The sequence below is a fragment of the Suncus etruscus genome, chromosome 10 (genome assembly GCF_024139225.1).
Source record: "Suncus etruscus isolate mSunEtr1 chromosome 10, mSunEtr1.pri.cur, whole genome shotgun sequence".
Classification (NCBI taxonomy): Eukaryota; Metazoa; Chordata; class Mammalia; order Eulipotyphla; family Soricidae; genus Suncus; species Suncus etruscus.
In genome coordinates this window covers 80,634,607-80,658,683 of record NC_064857.1, presented here as the reverse complement: position 1 = coordinate 80,658,683, position 24,077 = coordinate 80,634,607, and the positions used below count along the sequence as shown (strand labels likewise).

At 49.1% G+C, this 24,077-nt stretch overlaps 1 protein-coding gene and 1 pseudogene across 1 annotated transcript in view; one reads left to right on the top strand and one right to left on the bottom strand.

Annotated features, from left to right (window-relative positions):
- SMAD2 (SMAD family member 2) overlaps positions 1-24,077 on the bottom strand; it is a 961,241-nt gene that overhangs the window by 818,764 nt on the left and 118,400 nt on the right. The gene's annotated exons all lie outside the window — the stretch shown is intronic.
- LOC126021241 (uncharacterized) lies at positions 15,663-15,780 on the top strand (annotated as a pseudogene).

Sequence of the window (24,077 nt, the reverse complement as noted above, 5' to 3'; positions counted from 1 at the left end):
GGGGAGTCCCTTCCCTTGATACATCTGTAGTGCTCTGAAGGACTCACCCTCCAGAAAGGACCAGTCCCCCTCCCCTTCCCCTTCTATCCCCCAGGACCCCCACTAGAGTTAGGGAGGAACTGAGAGGCCCTGGGCCCCCATGACAGCCTGACAGCCCCAAGGGGAGGCTGGGGTGCCCCACTGGCTGGAACAGGTCCCTCCCAGGAGGGCTGAGAGGCTGCCCGGATGGCTCAGTTCCGAGTGGGGTTGGCGGGGAGCTAATAATAACAACAGTGACAATAACAACCACTTGCGTGTGTTCTGGGCTTTCTTCTTTATTCTCTTTTATCTCCAAGATCTCATTTGATCCTCACCAGCCTCGTGACCCCTGCAGGCCCGGTGGAAGACGAGGGCTCCCCGGAGATGGTGGTGGCAGAGGGGACAGCCTGGTGGTCCAGGCAGCCCTAAGGGGGTGCCGGAGCCACCACCCCCCTGCTTTCCCCTCCCCATCTTCCTCCCATTTCTGGCCTCTTGGGGCAGCCTGGGCTGTGGGCCAAGGGGCAGGCAGGGTTCAGAGTCCAATTCACATTTTCCGAATTCTCTCTGCAGCCTCAAAGTGCCGCTGGGCATGTAGGGCCAAGTGAGGCTCCAGTCTGGGTCCTGGGCCAGACCAGCCTTAGCAGCCTGACTCTGTGCATCTGTGCGGAGGGTGGCTGGTCCCTGGTCCCCAAGAGAACAGGGTCTGAAGGCACTCCGTCCCCCGGGCCAGGGTCACATCACAGACCTGTGGATATGGGCCTGACCTGACAAATGACCTGGACAAGGGTCGAGCCTACCCACTGGGAGACACAATCCCAGACATCCTCTGTGCCCTGCCTTGCCCATCCCCGGGCCTGATGTCCTATGACCTACAGGTGTGCATGAAGGTCAGGCCTGGGGTGAGCTCCTCCCACTGTGGCCTCCACAGAGCTTTTCCTCCTATAGAAGAGACTGACATAAAGTTTAAAGCCACTGGAGCCAGAGCAATAACACAGCAAGTAGGGCGTTTGCCTTGCATATGGCCTCCCCAGATTCAAGCTCGATCCCTGGCATCCCATATAGTCCCCTGAGCCTGCCAGGAACAATTCCTGAAGGCAGGGCCAGGAGTAACCCTGAGCATATGCAAAAACCAAGGGGAAAAAAAAAAGATTCAATGCCATTGAGGCAGCCTTAAGTTATGCCGAAGTGGAGGAGGACCCAGGCATTAGGGACAAGCCCATTTCTAGCTGTGGAGACTGAGGCCAGGCATGAATCGGATAAAGGCCTGTAGGAGCAGCCAGCCCACAATACCTGGGATCCGGCCCTGCTCAAAGCTGGAGCTAGAACAGCAACCCTCCACTGACACTTGCTGGGGAGGCCCGAGGGACCCTGCAGAACCACAGCCCTTTTGTCCCAGAAGATGAAACCTCTTTGGGGATCCCTAGCCCTTGATGAGTCCAAACTGGAAATGAAGCCCCTCAATCGTAGGCCCTGTGACCCCCAATTTCACCTCACTTTCTGGGAAGTAGTTTTGCCTCAGCAACCCCACAGCTGGCCTCTGCCCAGCACAGTCAGGTGGGCTTCTCGCTCCTCTATTTAGGCTCCCCGAGGCTAGCCTGAACCCCCTTGTCCTTCAGTGCCCATCCAGCCCTGTGTAATAATGATCTCCCATCTATGGCTGGAGCAGCCGTGGCCTGATTGGTGCTGGGTCCATTCACCCAAGGAGAAAAGGGAAGTGTGGTGTGTGTGTGTGTGTGTGTGTGTGTGTGTGTGTGTGTGTGTGTGTGTTGGCAGGAATGGAACTCAAGGCCTCACACTTGCCAGGTACCTTCTCTCTGCTGTTGGTGAGGTGGTTGCCTTGCAAGCGCTAGCCAAGGTAGGACCACAGTTCGATCCCCCTGCATCCCATATTTCTGAGTGCTTAGCCAGGAGTAATCCCTGAGCATCAAACAGGTGTGGCCCAAAACAAACAAACAAACAAACAAACAAAAAAGTGATTTCCTAAGTGCAGAGCCAGGAATAAGCCCTCAGCATCACTGGGCATGATCCATAAACTAACAAACAGAAACAGTTTATATCTCACAGAACTGTCTCCCCCCTCTCCGTGTCACCAGGGGCCCCAACACACCTCAGCACATCTTCAAGGACTTTAGGTCCACATTCTGGAGCACAGACCCGATGCTAAGTCAAAGGAGGAATAAAAATAAATAGTCCCCAATGCCAGAAAGACAGCACAGAGGGTGGGGTGTTTGCTTTGCATGTGGCTGATGCAGGATTGATTCCCAGAATCCCATCTGGCCCCTGAATCTGCCAGGATTAATTTCTTTTGGGGGGACTTGTGGCCATATCCAGTGGTATACTCCTAGCTCTGTGCTCAGAAATCACTCCTGATAGGCTCAGGGGACCTTATGGGATGTTGGGGATCGAACTCTGTCCATTCCGGGTTGGCTGTATGCAAGGCAAACACCCTACCTCTGTGCTATGGCTCCAACCCCTGCCAGGAGTAATTTCTGAGTGCAGAGTCAGGAGTAACCCCTGAGCACTGCCTGATGTGACCCAAAACCAACCAACCAAACAAACAAACAAATATTCCCCTTTCCTCTTCACCTTGGGCTCTCCTCAGCTGTCACTGTGTGGGCCAGGCCTGCTCCTCTCCCTGTCTTTGGCTTCTGCTCTTTGGCTGGTTCCTTGGTTCTTGCACAGTGCTCGGTGATCATTCCTGGTGGTGCTCAGTGGACCCTGTGATTCAGAGAGCAAACTTTGGAGTCTCAAGGGCAAAGCCTGTAACTGGGCCTTTTCAACTCTAGCTTTCAGCCATGTTTAAATGTCACTATAAAACACTGTCTCCTACTCGTGATAAGGTCCAATGCAACAGAAGAATGAGCACAGTCCAGACCAAGGGTGGAGGAGGTGAAAGTTCTATTCTTCTGTGCTTCCCTCAAGGAGTCCTTTAGGGTTGGGAAGCCAGCAAACAGTTCTCTATCAGGTCTGGTGATGACCCCTTCGGACATTGGGCAATGTTTGGGAACCTTGATGATTGTCACAGCTTAGGACAGGGACTGTTGCTGGGATCCAAGAAGTAGAAGTGAGGGGCACTGCTGAACTTCCTAGACACCACATGGCCCCACTACAAAGTCCACGGTGGACTCAAGACCTGCTCTAGGACTTCTGTCCAAATTAGGGTCTGGACTCAATGGGGCTCTTGCTCCATTGAGTCAGCAGGTGGGCTTATGAATCCTGTTTTAGTTTTTGTGTTTTGTTATTTTGTTTTGGGGCTATACCCAGCAGTGTTTCCAGACTCCTTCAGGCTCAGCGCTCAGGGGTCAAGGCCTTATAGTAGTACTCAGGGATTGGAGTCTTCTACCTGGATTTTTTTCTCAATCTGTGCGCCTGCTGCTCACATGATCTCACATGAGTTTAGACCCTTTCTCATGAATAGTGCCTGCCCATGGCACAGATGCTGCTCCTCAGAGCTTGCTGGGCCCCTTCCACTCTCGGCCCTGAGAACCAAGCCCCAGAGAGCTTAGAAGGAGGCCCAGAAGGGAAGTGGAAGGGCCTGCTGGATGGGCCTCTGCAGTTTAGTCAGAGCAGGATCAAGTGACCTGAAGGGGGGGTTCTGTCCTACAGCACTGGGGGGACCAGTGAGCAGAGAGGGGGTAGGTAGGAGCGCTCAGGCACCTCCTGGCGCCAAGGGCCCTGGCCAGAGAGGAAGCGGCAGTTGAAATGAGGAAGCTGCGGGGCCCTCCAGACGGCAGTAGGAGGAAGAGGCATGGGCCCCTACAAGGGCCCCCACATAGCCCAGACTCTGGCTACTCTCTCCCTGTGGCTCAGGACAAGAGGTCCAGGTCAGACACAGAGACAGAACGAGAGAGGATGCTGCAAGAAAGCACCCACTGGGGCCGGTGAGGTGGCGCTAGAGGTAAGGTGTCTGCCTTGCAAGCACTAGCCAAGGAAGGACCGTGGTTCGATCCCCCGGCGTCCCATAAGGTCCCCCCAAGCCAGGGGCAATTTCTGAGCGCTTAGCCAGGAGTAGCCCCTGAGCATCAAATGGGTGTGGTCCAAAAAACAAAAACAAAAATAAAAAATAATATCTAAAAGAAAGCACCCACTAGTTGGACTTCCAGGGAACCTGTGCCCATGCCTTGCATGAGAGGCATGATGAGAAGGGGACAGGAGATATGGATTCTAAACAAGAGGAGGCTCCTCCCCAAGGGTCTGCGATGGGGGACAACTGCAAGGTGAAAGGTAAAAGGTCAGGGATGAAAACATCTTCCTCGACACCCTGTCCAACCTTCTGGACCTTCTCTGATGGACCCCTTTCAGGCAACACACATGGGGCCACTGGACCCCACCAATCCAGGTGCAGCTCTTAATCTGGAGGCCTCCCAGCTCCCTCCCCACCTTGGGTGGATCTGCTTCCCCCATAAACTGACGCCCCCTCCAGCTGCTACAGACCAACCAGCTGCATCACCAACCGGAAGCCGCCTTCTCAGACTGAATGAAGTGTTCCTCCACCCTCGGTCCAAGGCCCTTTTACGACCTGCTTACAGAAAATAGGCAAGAGAGGAAGGCAAGGATGAAAGGAACCTTGTTTAAGAATTTGCCTTGCACATTCGAGGCCCTGGGTTCCATCCCCACCAAAAACATAATAATAAAAAATAAAAAGGACATTGTTCTGTTTTATTATCTCATGAACAAAATAATATAACACGCTTGTTCCTCTATCCCTAGTACCTCTTGCTGTGTTGAGTACAATACACGCTTGTTTAAAAATCAATGGACAATTAAAATGTAAAATGAAGAAAACAAATCCATTGTTTTATAATAGCAATAAAAGAGAACAAAATATTTAGAACTAAGCTTCCCAGAAGAAGTGCCACCTGTCTACTCTGAAAACTATGAAAATCTTAAAAGAAATGAAAGATAATTAGAAAAATATCCCATGTCATGAATACCCAGTAATATAAATGGCTAGCAAACTCATCCATAGATTCAACACAATCCTTATCAGAAATCTAGCTACTTACTTGTAAACACAACCAAGCTGGTTCTACAGTGCAGATAGAATTGCTAGAGACCCAGAATAGACAAAACAATACTGAAAAAGGAGAACCAAGAAAGAAGATACTTGCTTCCCGATTTCAACACTTAGAACAGAACAATAATCATCAAGCCAATGTGGGTTGCTTCTAGAACAGACATATAGATTAGTGCAACCAAGAATCCTGATTTTATATATAGAATCAACCAAGTTGGGGGCCAGAGTGATAGTACAGCAGGTAGGGCATTTGCCTTGCACACAGCAGACCCAGGTATGACCCCTGGCATCCTATATGGTCCCCAGAGCCTGCCGGGATTGATTTCTGAGTGCAGAGCCAGGAATAACCTCTGAGCACTGATTGGTATGACCCCAAAACAAAACAAAACAAATTAAAATGATTTGTGGGGGATTGAGGCCACACCCATCGGAGCTCAGGGATTACTCAGGGTCACACCTGGCTCTGCACTCAGAAATCATTCCTGGCAGGTTCAGGGGACCATATAGGATGCCGGAAATCAAACCTGAGATCATCCAGGGTTGGCCCTGTGCAAAGCAAACGCCCTCCCACTGTGCTATTGCTCCAGCCCTTCAACTGATTTGGGGGGTGGGGGAGGTCACACCCAGCAGCACTCAGGGTTTACTTCTGGCTCTATGCTCAGAAATCGCTCCTGGTAGGCTCGAGGGACCATATGGGATGCCGGGATCCGAACCACCATCTTTTTGCATGCAAGGCAAAGAATAGAATCAACCAAGTTGAGGGCCAGAGTGATAGTACAGCAGACCCAGGTATGATCCCTGGCATCCTATATGGTTCCCAACTGATTTTTGATGATTGAATGAAGAATCCTTTTTTTTTTCATTCTTTCAAATAAATGGCGCCAGATCAACCTGATTACAACATGCAAAAGAATTAAATTGTACCCTTAAATTACATGCAAAAAAATAATTTATAGTGGGTCAAAGTTTGTTTTTTGGGGGGGTTTGGTTTTTCGGGCCACACCCATTTGATGCTCAGGGGTTACTCCTGGCTAAGCACTCAGAAATTGCCCCTGGCTTGAGGGGACCATATGGGACGCCGGGGGATTGAACTGTGGTCCTTCCTTGGCTAGTGTTTGCAAGGCGGACACCTTACCTCTAGCGCCACCTCGCCAGCCCCTGGATCAAAGATTTTAATGTCGGAGTTACATTATAAAACTCATTGAAGAAAATGGGGGCAAACTTTTATGACCTTAAATTTAGTAAAGAACTCAAAGAGCTGACCTCCAAAACAAGAGTAGCAAGAGAAAAATAGCTCCATTTTGATTTCAGCAGAATGAAAAACTTTTGCTTCAGTGGAGACATTGAGAAACGAGACAAACCAAAGGAGGAGAAAAACCATGACAGACTCACAGTCAGAAAATATATGTAGGAGCTGGAGCAATAGAACAGCAGGTTGTCTTGCATGCAACTGACCCAGGTTCAATCCCCCGCATCCTATATGGTCCCCTGACCCCAACAGGAGTGATTAAGAGTGCAGAGTCAGTAGTAACCCCTGAGCAACACCGGATGTGGCCTCCCCCCCAAAAAAGACCCCTCAAGTCAGATCCTCACTCATGTATTTTGGGGGGAATGTGGCAGAAAGGGACACCTCAACCGTGATGGTGGGAACGGGAAGTGGTGCAGCCTTTTTAGAAAAGAGTCTGTTGGGGTCCGGAGAGATAGCACAGCGGCGTTTGCCTTGCAAGCAGCCAATCCAGGACCAAAGGTGGTTGGTTCAAATCCCGGTGTCCTATATGGTCCCCCGTGCCTGCCAGGAGCTATTTCTGAGCAGACAGTCAGGAGTAACCCCTGAGCATCGCCGGGTGTGGCCCAAAAACCAAAAACAAAAACAAAAAAAAAAAAAGAAAAGAGTCTGTTGAACTTGGTGGCTGCCACCTTATTACTAGCCACCCCACAGCCAGGTACATACTGAAGTGAAATGGACTCAGAGTCATCCTTGAACTTGTACATAAGCTCACAGCAGTGTTTGTTGTGCTAAGCAAAGTAGAAAAGACCCCAGTGCCCTTCAATAGGTAAGCAAATAAACAAAAATGTAGGTTACCCATCCATGGAATCACTTTTTTTTTTTTTTGCTTTATAACAAAATATCTTTTTAATGCAAATGAGTGAATGTCAACTTTGGTTTGTAGTTGGTCCTGATGTGTTAATGCTGGGTCATTGCTTGCAGCAATCTTCTGCCACACTGTGCTAACCTGGCATGCCACGTTAGGATGGCACTAGGGAGGGGGGAGAGGGAGGGTGTAGAAAAGGCACTTTCATTCAGTTTTGCTACAAACCTAAACTTTCTTTCTTTCTTTTTTTTTTTTTTTAAACCTAAACTTTCTTTCACTGTGTCACATACCTTTTGTCATTGTCATACAGTATCCAGGAAGAACGAAGTTGACTGGTTCTGCTGAAAATATAGTACTTGATAGGGGTACAGTCTCATGTGGGACAGTGCCAGACTTTGAACTTATATGGCTTATGTCTGACTCAGTTTACCACTGAGTCATATAACTCACTGGGCCAAAAAAAATTGCCTTAGAAAATAAAGTCTGGGGCCAGAGAGATAGCACAGTGGTGTTTGCCTTGCAAACAGCCGATCCAGGACCTAAGGTGCTTGGTTCGAATCCCGGTGTCCCATATGATCCCTCGTGCCTGCCAGGAGCTATTTCTGAGCAGATAGCCAGGAGTAACCCCTGAGTACTGCCGGGTGTGGCCCAAAAACCAAAAAGAAAAAAAAAAAAAAAAAGAAAAGAAAAGAAAGTCTGGGGCCGGGCGGTGGCGCTGGAGGTAAGGTGCCTGCCTTGCCTGCGCTAGCCTAGGACGGACCGCGGTTCGATCCCCCGGCGTCCCATATGGTCCCCCAAGAAGCCAGGAGCAACTTCTGAGCACATAGCCAGGAGTAACCCCTGAGCGTCACAGGGTGTGGCCCAAAAACCAAAAAAAAAAAAAAAAGAAAAAAAAAGAAAAGAAAGTCTGGGGCCAGAGCTTAACACAGCAGATAGGGCATTTGCCTTGCATGCAGCTGACCTGGGTTTGATCCCCAGCACTCCATATGGTCCTCCAAGCCTGCCAGGAGCAATTTTTGAGCACAGAGACAGGAGTGACCCCTGAGCGCTGCCTGGTATGGTCTAACTGCCACCCAAAAGAAGAATAGACAATCTTAATTAAAACAAAGGTAAAGGGGCTAGTGCACTTGTTTTGCATGTTGGCTACCTGGGTTGGAACGCTGGTGCCAGTCCCACATGGCCTCTAAGCATTTCCAGGATGGCCTCGAGCATGGACTTGGAGCAGCTGCTGACACTACCCAGTTGTGGTGCCCAAATAAACTAAACATCAGTAGACTTCATGGTGTATGAACTATCTCAATAAAGCTATTCAGAATAACATTACAGATTGGGAGACAGAACAGGGATTAGGGCACATGTCAAGAATACAACTGGCCTAGGGTCGATTTCTGAAACCACACAGTCCTCAAACTTTATGGGATGTATATGCTTAGAGACCACCCACAAACCTTAGGGTAGGCTGGGGACCCCAGAACCTGAGCGAAAGCAGTTCTTCATCCCTAGGCCCTTGCATTGACCCATCAGCCCAGGTGTCTGAGAACCACCCCAGCACCTCCTGAGCACCATTTGGGAAGCCCTCCCACACACACACCAAAAGTGGGACAAATGTTACTAACATTACTGAATCAAAAGCACAGATGATGGATCAGAAAATTGTGGCAATATTGGGCCAGAGCGATGGCATAGTGGGTAGGGTGTTTGCCTTGCACATAGCCGAGCCGGATTCAATTCCCAGCAGAATCCCATATGTTGCTCTGAACCTGCCAGGAGTGATTCCTGAGCACATATGACCCTAAACACAAAGGTCCCTCTCCTATTCCCAACTCTGTATCCTTTCCCTACCTTCAGACCTTTGCATCCAGGGAGACATACTGCAGAGCCCCACTTCTGTCCAGACCTGTCCTTTGAGGTCCAGGCCACCCACCTCCTCCCAAAGCCTTCTTAGTCTACCTTCTGAATAGACACATTTGGGGGACACCCCACACTAGCCACAGTGTCTCCCTGTCCATTCATATCCATTCCCCTGTCCATTCCTATCTATTCCTGATGCTGGCTCCCTCCTCTCTGCTGGGCTCTCAGGAGAGCACCTGGACTGAACCCCCTGCTGCTCCTGAGGCCCCAGCAGCACCGAGTCCGAATCCGGGCACTGCCAGGCTGAACCCGGTGGGGCCCCCTGGCAGGCACGGGCGCCTCCCCCTGCCCACGCAGGGCCAGCAGCCCCCAGGCAGCCTAGAGGCCTGTTTGCCTTGGCTGCTGGCCAGGGCCGCCCCGCCAGTGAGTAACGCGCGGACCGCCTGGCTCCGGTTCAAGGGAAATGGGCTGTAGATGGGGCCCCTCGGTCTGCACAGACCTGGGTGCTGGGTCGTCTGCCCAGGAAGCGCCCACTGCAGCTGCCCGTGGTGGCCCCGCCCGCACCGCACCCCCTCTGCAGGACTCTGAGTTCCCAGGAAACCATCCCAGGCAGAGTCCAGGCAGACACCCACATGCCGCACCCTGGGCCCCTCAGCCCATGCTCTATGCCCCCACTGCGAGCAGCTGTCAGGCCGGCGGGGTGGGAGGCGCCAAGGTTCTGAGAACCCCTGGCAGGTCCACACACCCGGGTCCAGGCGGTGACCCTGAGGTCCAGAGACGGGGCGTGACTGTCCCAGTCTCACAACGACTTCACAGCAGGCCCGGCTGGCTCAGGCTTTCCAGCTGCTCTGAAAGGTGGCCCTGGAGTTACTGGGGAGACAGGGTGAGGGGAGGGGAACATGGATGCGGGGTCCCTTCCTGCCCCCAAACACCTGGTAATTCAGCTGGCCTTGGCTTCACAAAGCCTGACCAGCCCCACACCTTGTGCCTGACCATGAAGCATCTAGCCTGGCTGGCCGAGTACAGCCAGAAGTGGATCCCAGCCACTTGGAGGTCCCACCCTTCTGCCAAAATAGACAAAAGTGGCCAATTCTCAGTTATCAAGGAACAACTTTGACAAATCTCCCTAGAGACTGGGTCCTCCTCTCCTAGCCAACCCCTTGGCCCAGAAAGCTACTTCTCAGTGCCACTCAAGGGACCCCCATAGGAAGGACGGTAGGGCTATCACTAAGTTCCTGCTTTGCAGTCAGGGTTCTCTGAATCTGCCACACTTTATCAACCAAGGCCTTTTTGTTTTTGTTTTTGTTTTTGAGTCAGAGCCGGTGACGATCAGGGGTTACCCCTGGCTCTCTGCTCAGAAATCACTCCTGGCAGGTACAGAGGATCATATGGGATGCGGGGATTTGAACCACCATTGGTTCTGGGTCGGCTGCTTGCAAAGCAAACGCCCTACCGCTGCCCTATCTCTCTGCTCCCAACAAGGCCTTTTTGAAGTGTCTGAGATCAGTGCTTAAATTGCATGTACAAAAGCAATGGCAAGAAATACCATGAGAGGACTCGAAGCAAATGGACAAATCCTAGAACAGTCCTAACAACTCCAGGAAAATGGAAGGGCTGAGTAAGAAAATGAATGTAATCATCACCCATTCCCTGGCTCAGCACTGAGCCAGACTCGCATCTCTCTAATTATGCAAGGATAGGTGACTCATGAGAAGGTGGGCAGAAGGTGTGAGACCAAATCACCAACCAGGTGACTACATGGATAGCAGTCAGAGCTGATGTATAAATATTAGGGGCCAGACCGATAGTGGGTAGGGCATTTGCCTTGCACACGACCTAACAGGGTTTGATCCCCGGCATCCTATATGGTCTCCCAAGGCTGCCAGGAGCAATTTCTGAGTGAAAATCCAGCAATAACCCCAGAGTGCCACTAGGTGTGGCCCAAAAGCAAACCAACCAACAAACAAAAACATCACTATAGGGCCAGAGCAATAACCCAACAGGTAGGGCATTTACTTGTCTGGCATGTGGTAGACCAGGATTCTATTCTGGACACCCCATATAGTCCCCAAGCTGGCTAGTAGTGATTTCTATGTAAGACTCAGAAATTAGCCCTGAGCACCACTAGGTATGCCCCCTCCCAAAGAAATATCACCACCAGGGGCCTGAGAGATAACACAGTAGTAAGGTGGAGCCCGGTTTGAGCCCCAGCATCCTATATGGTCCCCCCAAGCCTTCCAGGAGTGGTTTCTGAGCACAGAGCCAGGAGTAACCTCTGAGCGCTGCTGGGTGTGGCCCAGAAAAGCAAACGAAAGAAAGAAAAGGAAGGAAGGAAGGAAGGAAGGAAGGAAGGAAGGAAGGAAGGAAGGAAGGAAGGAAGGAAGGAAGGAAGGAAGGAAGGAAGGAAGGAGCCGGAGAGATAGCATGGAGGTAAGGCATTTGCCTTGCATGCGGAAGGACGGCAGAATTCCGGCATCCCATATGGTCCCCCAAGCCTGCCATGAGTGATTTCTGGGCATAGAGCCAGGAGTGACCCCTGAGCAGCCTGAGCCATGTGTGACCCAAAAACAAAAAACAAACAAACAAAAAAAAACAGGTTGGGAAAAGAAAGAAAGAAAGAAAGAAAGAAAGAAAGAAAGAAAGAAAGAAAGAAAGAAAGAAAGAAAGAAAGAAAGAAAGAAAGAAAGAAAGAAAGAAAGAAAGAAAGAAAGAAAGAAAGAAAGAAAGAAAGAAAGAAAGAAAGAAAGAAAGAAAGAAAGAAAGAAAGAAAGAAAGAAAGAAAGAAAGAAAGAAAGAAAGAAAAAAAATAACATCACCTCAAAATAATCAAAATATTACAAATAGTGGGAGAAGCATATTTCTACTGCTGATTGGACCTAAAAAATAACACACAAGTAGAAAAACACTGTAACATTTTCTTCAAAACACTTCTGCACTTTTGGGTACCTGATGATAAGTATTTTTTAGCACATTTGAAATCAATAAAAGTTTTATATTTTTTGTTTGTTTTTGGGGGGGTCACACCCAGCAGCGCTCAAGCGTTACTCCTGGCTTCATGCTCAGAAATGACTCCTGGCAGGCTCCGGGGACCATATGGGATGCCGGGATTCAAACCTTCTGCATGAAAGGCAAACGCCTTACCTCCATGCTACCTCTCCGGCCCCAAAGTTTTATTTATTTTTTTATTTTTTTATTTTTTTTGGTTTTTGGGCCACACCCGGCGGTGCTCAGGGATCACTCCTGGCTGTCTGCTCAGAAATAGCTCCTGGCAGGCACGGGGGACCATATGGGACACCGGGATTCGAACCAACCACCTTTGGTCCTGGATCGGCTGCTTGCAAGGCAAACGCCGCTGTGCTATCTCTCCGGGCCCCAAAGTTTTATATTTTTAAAAATATTTTTTCTTGATTGTTTGGCTACATCCAATAGTGCTCAAGGCTTGCTCATGGCTGAGCTCAGGGATTTCTCCTGACCAGACTTGGAGGATCATATGGGGTGCCAGGAATCCAGCCCAGGTTGGTTGCTTGCAAGGTAAGCTTCACTATCTCTCTAGCCCCTAAAATAGTTTTAATATGCCAAGAAAAATAAAAAGAAGTATGATGATAAAGACAAAAAGAAACAGCTGAGTGAGTCAAAAGATAATGTCTGGGAAACTCGGGAGGAGAGGACAGTGGAATGCTGTTTTTCATAAAGCTTTCAATAGCTTTTGAATTTTAAATTTTATGTACACATTACTCTTAAGAATTTGGGCCAGAGCGATAGTACAGCAGGTAGAGCACTGGGTTTGATTGCTGGCACCACATATTGTCTCCTGAGTCCCTATAGGACTGATACTGAGCACAGAGCCTAGAGTAAGCCCTGAGCATAGCCAGATGTGGCCCAGAAAATAAATAAAAAAAGAAAAAAAGAAAAATACCATAAAGAATAGCAAGCCCAGTGAAAAATTAGGCAAAAGACATAAACACAAAATGCAAATATCTTCTGGATGAATGAAAAACTGAATCCCGGGGCTGGAGAGAGAACACAGTGGTAGGGTGTTTGCCTTGCACACAGCTGATCCAGGACAGACGGTGGTTCGAATCCCAGCATCCCATATGGTTCCCCGTGTCAGCCAGGAGCGATTTCTGAGCGCAGAGCCAGGAGTAACCCCTGAGCACTGCCTGGTATGACCTAAAAACAAATAAAGAAATACAACAACAACAACAAATTTAAAAAAGAAAAAGAAAAACTGAATCCCCAACAGCCTGCCCCAGGTTCCAAAGATTCCCTCTCAGGTCCATCTAATGATGTGTAGACCCCATTAGGTCTCAGGAAAGGAGGGTGGGCGGCCCTAGGAAAAGTCAAGCTGATTTGGTTAAAGGGGAACAAGATGTTGGTGGTGGGAATCCTACACTGGTGAAGGGGGGTGTTCTTTACATGACTGTAATCATACAACTACAATTATATTTGTAATCACGGTGTTTAAATAAAGATAATTTAAAAAAAAGGGGGGGGAACAAGATGGTTTTTGTTCTGTTACCAAAAAAAAGGGTCTTACTGAAGTTTGTCCCATGAATCAATAAATACACCCAGCATAGGTGCCTCTCCACATCTTACCTTAAGCTCCTGCAGATAAAGAAATGAAATGTACTGCAGTGTCCACAAACCCCAATCCTGTCCCCTTTCTAATGTCTAACATCGGAATCATCCTGTCTGAACTTTATTCAAACAGAATCATTCACACCGTGTTGGTATTCTATGAGCATCTTCTTCTTTTTTTTTTTTTTTGGTTTTTGGTTTTTGGGTCACACCCGGCAGTGCTCAGGGGTTACTCCTGGCTGTCTGCTCAGAAATAGCTCCTGGCAGGCACGGGGGACCATATGGGACACCGAGATTCAAACCAACCACCTTTGGTCCTGGATCAGCTGCTTGCAATGCAAACGCCGCTGTGCTATCTCTCCGGGCCCTCTGTGAGCATCTTCTTTAGTTCAGCATCATTGCTGTGAGATGCTCTGTTGCAGGTGTCATCAGAGGTCTCTGGAGGTCCTGCCAAGTGATAGCCACTGTATAAATAAACCTCCTCCTCAAACAATCTCATCTAATTCTGATGGTCCTTGGAATGGTTTCCAGCTTAGGCTTTCTGAAGATGGCTGCTGGAAATGTTCTTAGTGATGAACCTATGCGTATGTTTCGGACACAGTGATGGTTATGTAACCCGTTGGTAGACACTGCCAGTTTTCTAAAGAGAGTTAAATCAATATAGTAAACCCCCACTACTCTCATAAAAGTTCTAGTTGCTCCAAATACTTAATCCCTTTCAGCATCCAATGACTAATCTCTAACAGGAATACTAACATCTTTTCATTTTTTTGATTTTTTGGGCCACACCCGTTTGATGCTCAGGGGTTACTCCTGGCTAAGTGCTCAGAAATCGCCCCTGGCTTGGGGGGGGACCATATGGGACTCCAGGGGTCCTTCCTTGGCTAGCGCTTGCAAGGCAGACACCTTACCTCTAGCGCCACCTCGCCAGCCCCAATACTAACATCTTTTTTTTGTGTGTGTGGTTTTTGGGTCACACCCGGCAGTGCGCAGGGGTTACTCCTGGCTCCATGCTCAGAAATTGCTCCTCACAGGCACGGGAGACCATATGGCACACCGGGATTCGAACCGATGACCTTCTGCATGAAAGGCAAACGCCTTACCTCCATGCTATCTCTCCAGCCCCAATACTAACATCTTTTCAGTGCTAAACAACCTTGCCGAGGAACAAGCTCAGAAATGAATGCATCCTGACGTGACCTAGCTGGCTTCATGCCAGGATGTCTAGCATGACCCCAGTCATGAAGACTGTACTTGTGCAGAGGCCCTTTCCAAAAAGGATGCTAGCCAAGACTCCACTTGGGAAAAGACAATGATTTTAATTTTATTCTTTTTTTCTTTCCTTCTTTTTTAGCTTTTTTTTTTTCATACCTGATATTCATAGTCTATGTATACTCCCAGCTCTGTGCTCCAGGGCTGCTCTCTGGCAGTGTTCTGGGATCCCCTGTTGCTGGAGATTAAACCCAGGTCTCTAGCCTTCTGTTCCCGTGCTTTGAAGCATCTCCCTGGTCTGGAAGACTAACTTGAAGGGCCTAAACTAAAGGATTATTTTTACTTTCAATTTTGTGTTTTCCAGTTGTTGTTTTTTTAATTTGGAGGTGGGGATGGGGAATCACACCTGGTAGTGTTCAGGTGACTGAGACCAGACTTTCCTCATGCAAACTTGCGCTTATTTCCTTGGACATTACAAAAAAATATTTTTTTTTAGATCACACCCGACAGTGCTTGGGTTACTCCTGGCTCTATGCTCAGAAATCGCTCCTGGCCGGCTTGGATGACCATATGGGATGTCGGGATTCAAACCACCATCCTTCTACATGCAAGGCAAATGCGCTGCCTCCATGCAATTTCTCTGGCCCCAAAACCTGCCCTTTCAAAGTAGCAGCCTCCCATGGAGACCCAGGGCTCATCAGCTGGGAGCCAGGCATATCTGTTGTCTGCACTGCCACATTCCAGCTGAGTCTCCCTGGACCTCCACTTCCTCATCTGTAAAATGGGGCAATGAGAACCCTAGTCTCAGCAGTTATATGAGAAGAATGATGTTCTGTTAAGGCTGAGAGAGCAGTGTGCTGAGCATACACATGGCCTTTCAGAAAATGCAAACTGGCCCCAATTCTTACCACAGGCTGTTCTTTACACTGACTGTATAGAAAGAGGAGGTACAGTAAATGCACCTCAACACAGGCCCTTTGCCTACTCTGTATTGTGAATTGGGGGACAAAAAAAAGAAAATGCAAACTGGTTGTTATTGGGTAGTGACTGTAGTGGTCGAGAACGCAGAAGGAAATTTAGCATTCAACTTTTGAGGGTAAGTACTTACTTTGCACAGATGACCCGATCCAATCTCCTGCACCACAGGAGTAATTCTTGAGCAGCTTAGAGTAAGTTCTGAGTACCACCAGACAGGCTAAAATCCAAAAGAAAGAAAAAAAGAAAAGAAAGAGAAAGAAGAAAGAAAGAAAGAAAGAAAGAAAGAAAGAAAGAAAGAAAGAAAGAAAGAAAGAAAGAAAGAGAGAGAGAGAGAGAGAGAGAGAGAAAGAAAGAAAGAAAGAAAGAAAGAAAGAAAGAAAGAAAGAAAGAAAGAAAGAAAGAAAGAAAGAAAGAAAGAAAGAAAGAAAGAAAGAAAGAAAGAAAGAAAGAGAAATGGGGCTGGTGAGGTGGCGCTAGAGGTAAGGTGTCTGCCTTGCAAGCACTAGCCAAGGATCAGGACCGCAGTTCGATCCCCCAGCGTCCCATATGGTCCCCCCAAGCCAGGGGCAATTTCTGAGCGCTTAGCCAGGAGTAACCCCTGAGCATCAAACGGGTGTGGTCGAAAAAAAAAAAAGAAAGAAAACAGAAAAATTAAACACTGATGCTGCTTTAAGGAATATTTGCTAATTTTTACCCATTTTTGCCGAATATCTGCCGATTATGTGCTAGTTGCTAGTCACTTCTTAGATTGTAGGGATAAGGCAGTGGCCAGATCATACTGTCTACATGAAGAATCAGATAATGGAACCAAAAGATGCATACAATCAAATGTTAAATATATGTGACTGAAGAAACAGTACAGTTGGTAGATCATTTGTCTTGCACTGAGCCAAAACCGGTAGGATCCCTAATAGAAAACATGGTGCTTAACTTAAGCAACCCAAGAAATGATCCTGAGGGCCAGAGCAGTGGCGTAAGTGGTAGGGCATTTACCTTGCATTCGGCTGAACCAGGACAGACCTTGGTTAAACCCCTCCGTGTCCCATTTGGTCCCCAAGTCACCGGGTGTGGCCCCAAAACCAAAAAATTAAAAAATTAAAAAATAAAGAAGAAATGATCCTGAGCAGGAGGAATAAGCCGAGTACAGGCAAGGTCTGTAAACACAGTCATAATAACAATCATTGTTAAATGTTAATATGACACATAGAACATGAAAGGGCACTATGAAGAAAAAGAAAAACTAGGCAGAACAAGACAATGTGCTGGTAAGGCTAACTGATGGTCCTAACCATCATTGGAGCTGGAGCTGAAGTCTGAGACTTTCTCTCTCCCTGGCTGCATGTGCTTGCCATGACCAGCACTGATCTGGGTGGGTTGAGCTGATGCTGAGACAGGCTAGAACTATAGTTCACTCCTGCAGCAAAGAAAATTTAAGAAGAGCACTAAGCGGGTGTGAATAGACTGTAGGAGGAGAGCAAGGCTTGGGGTGAGAATGTGAGGGTGACACACAGGATTGATTTCACCCCCATTGCAGTTCATATCACTATTTCCAGGACCCCGCCTCACTCCCTAGAGCTGGGCTTGGAGCATTGACGATTCACCTGTCAGAGTTGGTACCTGGCCTCAGGGAGCTCCCAGTAATGCTGAGAGACAAAAACATACATCATTAAAAACAAAAAAAAAAAGGGTGTGGTGGTGGTGGGGGGAACGAGACAGACCAGGTCAAGAACTTGAGTGTGTGGGACAGGCCACAGATCCATCTAGATCGGCAAGTTGCCAGATTTCGGTCAGATAAGAAGTACATGCAGTTCACTACGGGCATGCAGATTTCCCCAGAGGGCATTCTAGGATGCAAACTGCTGTTCTCTTGGACCTTCATTCACTCAAGACCTAGGGTCTTCCAAGTCCTAGAAGGGTAGTGGTAGAAGGAGAGAGAACTGGATCACTGGACATCAGTTCTTTTTGCTTTCAGGTTTGCTGGGGCATGTGGCCTTTTTCCTCACTGCCCATTGGCTAGATCTGATCACATGGTCCTAAGCATGCTGCAAGGGAGGCTGGGAAATGCAGTCGTGCACCTCGATTATCCCTTCCCTTCTTTCCCCTATGGGCGTTCATTACTGTCCAGGGGCAAAGTAGGGCGAGTTGGAGGGAAAGGTGTTTGAAAGGGGCCTGGGCAGCCAGGACAAATGCTACACTTGAAGACCCCCAAAACAGAGTTTTGGGGAAAGACCAAGTGTGGTTTTGTGACAACTCCACTGAGTTTCTTCCTGAGATGGGGTAGTTGGAGCTCCCACTCAGCAGCCTTAGGAGGATGTGTGTCAAGGGGCTCTTGGCACTGCTGGGAACAAATGTAATGTTATTATCTAGGAATTAACTGTTTCTCTTGTCCTGAGACAGGTTCTGTCTGCTTCTGCCTCTAGGGCTTCTGGCCGGCAGCTCAAGGTCTGCACTCCTTGGCCTGGAAAGTCTTCCCTGCTCTCTCTGAATTCCCTCTCTCCCTTACCCTCCCTAAAATAAGTGATACTTCCAAGAACAAAGACCCACTCTTAGAGGATTTGGGTTTTCTTGACAATCCGTGGAGCTTACATGCTACTGCAAAAAAGAATCCCCAGCTGCTCTTAGAAAGAAAACCATCTGATCTTTGCTTTCTTGAAACTCCTACTTAAAACAGCAGCCCCAGGAAGGCACTTTTAGCTATCAGCCTTCCCTGGTGGGGGGGCAGGCCAACCTGTCACTGGGACAATGGCAGGAGTGGGGTCTGAGATGCTCTCGAAGCCCCAGGAAGACTCACTACACAGGCTCCCATTGAAGGAGCCCCCCCACCTTGACTCTGTGGGACCAGAGACACTATGGGGGAGCAGGGGCCATTTCCTCCCTCCCCCACTCGCCCCCAGCCAGTAAATTGTCCCTGAATTAATCTGAGCGTGTGCTCTGGTCCCAACTCACCAGAGGCCTCCTCCAGCGGCCACTTTGTGCTCGCTAGATTAATTGCAGCTGGGGGAGGGGAGGAAATCCATTTTTAGAAAATCATTACTTTCAGAAGGAGAGGGGGGCGCTTCTGGTTGGAGAAAACTGCTGAGCTGGCAGCTCAGGCCTGCTGTTCCAGAGCCAGGAAACTGCCTGTGCTGGCCTCTGCCGACACAGCCTGGGGGCTCTCTGTTCTGGGGGCCAGGGCACCCCCAAGCCCTGCCACACTGGCTACTGCCTCCTTGAACTGGGAGCTGGTCTGGGCTCAACAGTCAGCTGGGGTTCTGAACTGAAAGCCCCCCTTCACCTCCACCATGCCCGCCCCCTCTGCCAGTTGGTTCATTTGACTTGTCTTCCTGCTGCCTGACACCAGCGTCACCAATAAAAGGAGGCTGCTGTGTGTGTGTGGGGGGGGGGGGGAGCTGGAGAATCAGCTCAAAGGACTTGGTGCATGCTTTGCATTAGGGAGGCCAGGATTTGATCCCCAGCAGCCATATGGTTCACCACCAAGAACAACAGTAAGCACTGAGCAGGGAATAGCCTCCCCAGCCCTACCAGGTGTGGCCCCAAAAATCAAAACAAAGAACAAAAAGGGGAGGTCAGAGATCCCCTATCCATGGAGCACCCATGGACTAACTGAGATAACATAGCCACTGCCATTGGTTGAAAAGGGTTCAATATAGGGCTGGAGAGATAGCATAGTGGTAGGGTGTTTGCCTTGCACGCAGCTGATTTGAACAGACGGTGGTTTCAAATCCCAGCATCCCATATGGTCCCCTGTACCTGCCAGGAGCGACTTGAGTGCAGAGCCAGGAGTAATCCCTGAGAGCTTCTGGGTGTAACCCAAAACAAAGAAAGAAAGAAAGAAAGAAAGAAAGAAAGAAAGAAAGAAAGAAAGAAAGAAAGAAAGAAAGAAAGAAAGAAAGAAAGAAAGAAAGAAAGAAAGAAAGAAAGAAAGAAAGAAAGAAAGAAAGAAAGAAAGAAAGAAAGAAAGAAAGAAAGAAAGAAAGAAAGAAAGAAAGAAAGAAAAAGGTCCAATATGTTTTCATGGTGTTCAACCTGGTTATCACCTGGCCAGCTCTGCAGATGGATCTGCTGCGGGAGGCTGGATAATGCCCCTTTCAAAGTTCAGACCTCGAGATCCAGAGAGCTTAAGTGATGTGCCCAAGAGACTGTCCCAGTCCTGGACTCTCAGCCTCTGAGACCCAGGACCCTGCCTGGCATCTCACTCATAGACTTCTGCCCTCACCTTGGCTCCACCAGGGGCGGAGTCTTGAAATCAGCCAAGTTCCATGGGCTCCTCTCCAGCCTCCCCCTCTCCATCCCCCAGGCTGTGCAGACCTGGGTCCTCCTGGGCCTGCAGGTGTCTTCCAAGAGGGTCTCGGTGTGCAATACAGATGACAGAGCCCCAAAGGTTCTGGATGCACCACATGAAGGCTGCCATTTGTATCGCTGGTCACTTGGGTCAGCTGGGCCCATCCAAACCAGAACTTGCTTTAGAAAATACATGTCAGGCACAGTCACCGAGGCCTGCCTGCCCTTAGAGATTAAATAGTATCAACTATCGGAACATGGAGCAATAGCAATGTGGGTAGGGTATTTGCCTTACACACAGTCAACCCAGGTTTAAACCCCATCATCTCATATAGTCCTGCCTGGAGTGATATCTGAGCACAGAGTCAGGAAGCTCTGAGTACTGCCGGGTGTGGCCCCAAAACAAACAAAAATAAATCTATAGATAAATAATAAATAGTGCGGAGGTGATAAAAGCAAACTCTGTTGCTTACAAAAAGGATGAGGGTGGGGTTCTTGGGCAACTTCCCAGCCTCAGTTTCTTTATCTGTAGGATGGGTTTGCTGATCATGATATAGGCATTTAGGGTGGGACATTTTAAGGCTCTGTGGAACAATCCCAATGCCCAAGGGCGAGGGACATGCCTAGTACGGTGTCTGGTCATTTCGTTATTCCTGACTGCTCCCTCTGCCTCTCCCTTCCTCCTTGGGCTTCAGCCCTATCTGAGCACAATGCCAGGAATTGTTCCACTAATGAGTCTTGACTAGGACCCCCACTGAGACCCCAGAGCATGAAGAGCTTAAAGTTCAGTGGGAGAGACTGGCCTCATAATCATCCAAGGGTGGGAGCCTTCCTGGAGGAGGTGTGACCTCAGATGCATCCTGAGAGATAAGGAAACCTCCTCCAGAGAGAGCACTGTCTTGGAAGGGAGGTGACATTGGCCAGCCAGCAAACAGGAGTCCTGGTGCTGTGTTTGGAGGGGGCATGCCTGAAGGATGCAACTGCTGAAAGGCCATTTGGGCGCAAGAGACCCTCAACTCAGTGATACCAGTGCCAGGAGAGAAAAGGATCATGGGAGAGACATTTGCATTGGGTAATTATGGATTGACTGGGGCCTGAGCAGACAGGATGTGGTTGTTTGATTTCATGATGTGGGATGGGGCGGGGAAGGGGGGTAGTGAGAGAATGCCAGCTTCTAGTCAGGGCAGCTGAGGCCTTACTAAAGGGTGTCGTGCGAGAAGAGAGGAGAGTAGAAGCCACAGGACCCCCTGAAAGGTGAGGGGTGAACCAGACAACCAGACAACAGGGAAGCCAGACACTCTCCTTGCCCCTCCATAGATCCTCAGCCTGATTCCACTAGGGCTGGAAGGCCTGGGCTTGTGTTCACATAGAAAACACTTAGGGGTTAAGGGGAGGTGTGGTACCTATCCATGGGCTCTGGCTGCTCTGGTCATAAAGTGCCCCCCCAAGAGCAAACACTTGGCTTCCTCTTCAAACTCTTCTCTCCCATCCCAGTTCTAGCCCCCAGGCTAATAGCCGAGTCTAAATAACTGCAGACCTGGAGGTGTTGCTGTCACAGCCACTGGCTCCCCAGCCCAGAGGCCTCACCCAAGTTTCCAGGCCAGGTGGCAGCATGGTGCCCTACACCTCCCAACTTCCTGCGGAGGACTGGATTCCAGCAAGGAAACATCTCCAGTGACCTGGCCCCAGGACCAGGCCCTGACCTCCCTCCCTGACCTCTCCTGCCAGAAACACCTGAGACAAGTCTTGCTTTGTTGAAGTTTTGAGGATCCAGTCCACGGTCTCACTTGTGCAAGGAGGCATTGTCATGTCAGAGCCTTGATCTGGGTCCCTTGGACACTTTTTGTGCTGTTTGGAGCACACTCAGCAGAGCTTGGTGGCTACTCCTAGATTATTTTGGGGGGTCACTCTGATGGTGCTTAGGGGACCAGGTAGTGCTGGGGGTGGAGCCCAGCACTCAACCCCTTTGCTCCTACTCACACCATCTTCTCGAACCTGGCAAAGCCTCCATTTTTTTTTCAGGGGGTCCTACTAAGGATTAAATCACTCCCTCAAACGCGTTGCCTCCTGCCTGGCACCTAGTTAAGCATTCAATAAATGGGAACCATTATTATTATTAAAGAGCTTCCTGGCATGCTGATGCAAGTCAGAGCAAACCAAAATGACTGACAGTTCCCTAATGTACCACCTCCCCCAACACTCCCCCTGCCACCCCAGAGTTAATTAGAACCTTCTTTGGGTGCTTTCCAGAGATAGGATTTTACGCTTATTTGGGGTTACAGAGCTAGGAGGCGGATTTCAAGTCAATTGAAGGGGGGTGGGAAGAAAAAAGGATTTCAAGTGGCATTGATCTCCCCCATACTTACCTCCATGAAGGTCAGATGGCTACTCTACTCCCTTCTCACATACAGGGTCCAGGATGAGACACCTCAGCTGGATCTGTCCTTAACCCCATGGAAAAATGGGAGTCCACTCTGATCTGACTCCTCCAAAAAGTTTTTTTTGTTTGTTTTTGGGTCACACTGGGCAGTGCTCGGGTTACTCCTGGCTCTGCACTCTAGAAATCGCTCCTGCAAAATAGGGGACCATATGGGATGCCGGAATTCGAACCACTGTCCATCCTAGATTGGCTGAGTGCAAGGCAAATGCCCTATCCGCTGTGCTAGCTCTCCAGCCCTCAAGTTTTTTTTCTTTTGGTGCTTTTTTTCCTTCATATTTTAGGGCCACATCTAGTTCAGGGGCTACTCCTGGCTTGGGACATGGAGGCTTGTATGAGGTGCTTGGGGATCAAACTCAGGCTTCCTGCATGCCAAGGATGTGTTCTAGACTGTTGTGCTCTCTCTGGCACCCGGCCACACCTAGCTGTGCTCAGGGCTTATTCCTGGCTCTGCACTCGGGAATCACTCCTGACTGGACTTGGTGGGAGAGACCAGAGGGGCCAGGGATTAAACCTGGGTCACTTTTTCTTTCCAGCTTTTAAAAAGGGTTGGGGCCAACTTGGCAGTAATCAGGGCATACTCTTCACTCTGCGCTCAGAGATCACTCTAAGCAATGCTCTGGGGGTCAATGAGCTACCAGGAAAGGAACCAGTGTCAGCCTCATGTCAGGCAAGTGTCTTATCCCCTCTACTTTCTCCTGTCTCCCAAAGTTTTTTTTTTTAATTGTAAATTTGGCCACTTAAGTCCTATTCTAAGTTCCTCCCTGGCTGGGGAATTTCTTTTCCATTCACTTTACTTGCCAATAAACATATTTCAAAAAGAAAAAAAATCATAAATTCTTGAGCCAAATTCCTCATTTTTGGACCATACTAAGGGGCAAGACTTGGGATGAGGCTGTGTTGACTAAACCCAAACCTCCTGCATGCAGAGCTCTCAGGCCCCCAAATCAAACTTTTACTCTCACTTCAAAGTGACCCCCTTCTCAGGTCTAAGGTACAAGAATTGACTACGCCGGGCCTGTTTGGTACCCAACCTCTCATGCCAGGCTCTTGGCATCTAAGTTGTGACCCTACCAGGTAGCATCCTCCAGGGACTGCAGACAAACACTTCCAAGGAGGGGCAAGGAGACAGCAGAAGGGTCTGATTTACAACCCATTGGGCTATTCTATATCTCAATGGCAGGGACTGAGGAGGTGACAAGATGCTTCCATGGCTTAGCCAGAACATGGGTCATGTCGTTAAGACTTCAGAACTGGGCCCAGAGAGATAGCACAGCGGCGTTTGCCTTGCAAGCAGCCGATCCAGGACCAAAGGTGGTTGGTTCGAATCCCGGTGTCCCATATGGTCCCCCGTGCCTGCCAGGAGCTATTTCTGAGCAGACAGCCAGGAGTAACCCCTGAGCAAAGCCGGGTGTGGCCCCCCCCAAAAAAAAGACTTCAGAACTGAGTGACTCTATCCTTGGACCAGGATGACAAAGTAATCCTCCTCTGGGAAAGGCACCCTGGGTTGTTTTGGAGAATTCACAAGTCCCTCCCTGCCAGCCCCTCCTCTATACCACTGCTTCCAATTGCCTTTGCAATTCAGGAGTCTCCCAACACTGATCCCCAATTA